General features: G+C 53.2%; 1 long non-coding RNA gene across 1 annotated transcript; it reads left to right on the forward strand.

Moving 5' to 3' along the window:
* Positions 1-433: 433 nt before the first annotated feature.
* Positions 434-2,797, forward strand: LOC134735160 (uncharacterized). The gene is made up of 3 exons (XR_010117945.1): positions 434-496; positions 2,124-2,245; positions 2,421-2,797. It is a non-coding gene; the product is annotated as an uncharacterized lncRNA (long non-coding RNA).
* The last annotated feature ends 595 nt before the right edge of the window (positions 2,798-3,392 follow it).

The raw sequence follows: 3,392 nt of genomic DNA on the forward strand, positions 1-3,392 counted from the left end.
ACAGGCTCAGGGCCTCCCTGATGAGCTCACGGCCCTCCTTCAGGAAGCCTGCAGAGCACAGCCCCAGAGAGCAGTGCTCAGATAAGCATGCAGGCCCCACATCCCCCACCCCATGACGCTCTTTTCCACTTTGCAGGGTTTCTGCACTGGCCAGTCGCCACTGCTTTCTGGTGGGATGTCCGAGTTGAAGTGAGTGTTGAAGGCCACAGAGCTGATGGAGCTGACTGCCTTGCACATGTTGTAAATCACCTCCTGGCTCCAAGGGTCGGCTGTGGAGACACAGCTTGATGGCAGGTAGCCCCACTCCACCATCAGTGGTGCTGGGCTTCCGTGATCTGCACCTTCCAGCTCCTTGCTGAGATGTCTGCTTCCTTCTCTAAGGGACTGGGTCACGAGGCACCTCTTGCAAGGACCAGCTGCCAGAACAGGCTGGACACTCTTCCTCAGCCTCCCCAGAAGCCCCGCATGTGCTGTCACCTGTTTGATGATCTCCGTGGTAAGATTATGAGAAATTTTTTAAAGCAACTTTTCCTCTCTCATTTCTCTATATTTTTTTTTTTTTTGAGATGGAGTCTTGCCCTGTCGCCCACGCTAGAGTGCAGTGGTGCGCTCTCTGCTCACTGCAAGCTCCCCTCCTTGGTTCACGCCATTCTCCTGCCTCAGCCTCCTGAGTAGCTGGGATTACAGGCGCCTGCCACTACGCCCAGCTAATTTTTTTGTATTTTTAATAGAGACGGGGTTTCACTGTGTTATCCAGGATGGTCTCAATCTCCTGACCTCGTTATCTGCCCAGTCGGCCTCCCAAAGTGTTGGGATTACAGGCGTGAGCCACCGCGTCCACCCCTCACTTCTCTATCTTAATAACAGCACTGATAACTTTTAAGCCCTAGTAAGCTGAAACTGCAAGACAAATGATCTTCTGCCTTAGAAGGGCCATCTTAGGGCAGTGTGTGCCCAGGTAAGAGCCCCATGGTTGCTAATGGAAGCGGGGAGCTGGATGGGCCTGGCCCCATAGCCTAGTGAAAAGTAGAGCCCTCTCATTCCAGAGCATCAAAGTATCAGAGGCTGGGGAAAAGGTGCTTGGATGGTCTGCCAAGAAGCAGAAGGCTAGAAGGCCTTGCAAGAAATCCCAACAGCCTTCAAGGTGCCTGAGAGGGCTGGGCTCATTCCAGCTTTCTTTGCTTTCATCCTGTCAACAAGAAAACCTACTCACAGATGGCAGGAGGGCCTGAGGCTGCCAGTTATGAACCAGGGGCTATAGGCACCTTGATTGTGGCTCTTTCTTGAAGAAGCTACTCAGGCTGGTTCTCGAAGAGCAGTTCCCTCATTATCCACTGGTCCTTGTTCCAGCCCCAGGTCTGCATAGGGACTAGGCAGGGAGGCAAGGGCTAGTCCTGTGCTCTACAACCTGCTTTGAGACATCTCTTTTGTTACTTCCTCATGGACAGCCTCAAACTTCCAAATGAACAGACCAGCATGGAGCCTCCAGGAAAGTGCACAGAATTCTGTCTAGTACCCAGAAGGAAGGGAGTTCCCAGTGAAGGCAGGTCCAGGCTGCGTTCACCTCTTCAAAAATGTTCTCCTCACAGTCCAGCCTCAAGGTGTACATCCTCTGTACATGGCAGGCTCTGCCTTGGGAACCGTCCAGCTGCACACCTGCAATGTGGTGGTGACCCTCTTGAATGGATGGTTCTGGGCCCCATGACAGGCAGCAGAGAGGGAGATGCTCAACCACCAAGCCCAGAGCCCTGCCACAGGCTTCTGCGAGGCCTCCACCTGCTCTGGGTTCTTGCCCTGAGAGGCTGCCCTGAAGTCAAACAGAAGCAGGTGGGCCTCTCTTCCAGGGCTGCTCTCTCCCCCACTGACAGCTCCCTAGAGGGGGACTCGGACAGCGGGGACAAATTCTTCAGGCAGAAGCACTGGAGTTTAGGCTGACCGGTTCATTCCATACCCCCACATGACATGACACAAGGCAGGGGCTGTGGGACAAAGGCATTGCCTTTTCTTCTGGCATGAGGAATGGCTTAGGAAGCAGGGGCTGGTGGGGCTGCGGTTGAGCGATAGGCTGTGGGCCACAGGGAGTGGTTGAACACTGAGTAAGTGTCCTGGTTATCTGTCCACAGACCGAGAACAAGTGGCATCCCAGGAGCCTGTGAGGGGCTGGCAGAGACTTACTGGTTCCAGGAAAAGCCCCATGTGGATGTAGTAATGCTGCCTGCTGGTCCTTGGCTGTAATTACAAACAGGTACGTGAGGTCCCCATGCATCTTGCAGCTCCCAGAGAGTGGGTTCCAGCTGCTCATGGTAGGCACTGTTAGTCACTGAACGTGCTTCAGGAATGGCCAAGCTTGATTAAGCCAGGCCTCTTGCTGTGAGACCCTCCACCCAACTGAGGACCCTCTTCCTTGTTCCCCCTGGCAGTTTCACCTTCCAGTTCTGGTTCTGGAGACAAGATGGCCCCTCTTGGAACCCTGGGAGAATATGCTCAGGTGACACACAGTCGACAGGACCCATTTCCAAGACATTCTTCCATTTCCCACTGTTTGAGGGGCCGAGGCCAGTGATCAGCACAGGACCACCCAGGGCCAGCTGTCTGCACCTAAATGTGATGCTGTTCTGGATGTCTCAGGGCCAGAACCCTCCAGGTGAGATGGCTGGTCCTCAGCACCTGGCTTCCATGCTCCTTTTTCCTCTGTTCAATCCTGGCCCCAATGCCTCCCGCAACTCTCAGGTCACCATTGGAGAAGATGCTCAGGAAGAACAAGCAGCTGCAGTCAACCCTGCTGAAGGTGGCAGATGGGTCCAGGCTCTTGAGCTGGTCTTGGACATGGTACATGTAGATGCAGGCTTTGAGCAGTGTGTGTAGCTGTTTCTGGAAGGAGGGGAAAATGGTGTTACCAGGGTCCTAAACCCTGGAATGACCCATCTAGGACAGTAAATAGTTAGCAAGGTGCTATCATGTGTGATTTTAATTTTCAACTTTAGGCTTTCATTTTCAAATTCCACAATAAACACATAAGGTGGGGTTCTAGTTTTAACACACACACAGACACGCACGCACGCTCTCTCTCTGTCTCTCTCTCTCTCCTTCCTGCTAGTGGGCAAGTATCCTTGTTCAAAAAGCCTTCTGCCAAATGCCTCTGAAGCCCAGGCAGGTCTTGGGGAGCCACAAGGCCACTTCCTCTTTGTGCACTAGTGTCTTGGGTAGGCATAGCCTTCAGAGCTTTGGGGCCTCCATCACCTTGCCCTGCTTCCAGAGGCAGCCCTCATGTAGGGGTGTCCTAAGAACTTTTCAGGGCCATCAACTTCAGCACTGTCTTCCAACCTGTATTAAACGATATTTTAACGGTGGTTCTTTCGGGAAAGAGGAAAGGTTCTGTTATCAACTACGGG

Source organism: Symphalangus syndactylus, chromosome 20 (assembly GCF_028878055.3).
Source record: "Symphalangus syndactylus isolate Jambi chromosome 20, NHGRI_mSymSyn1-v2.1_pri, whole genome shotgun sequence".
Taxonomy (NCBI): domain Eukaryota; kingdom Metazoa; phylum Chordata; class Mammalia; order Primates; family Hylobatidae; genus Symphalangus; species Symphalangus syndactylus.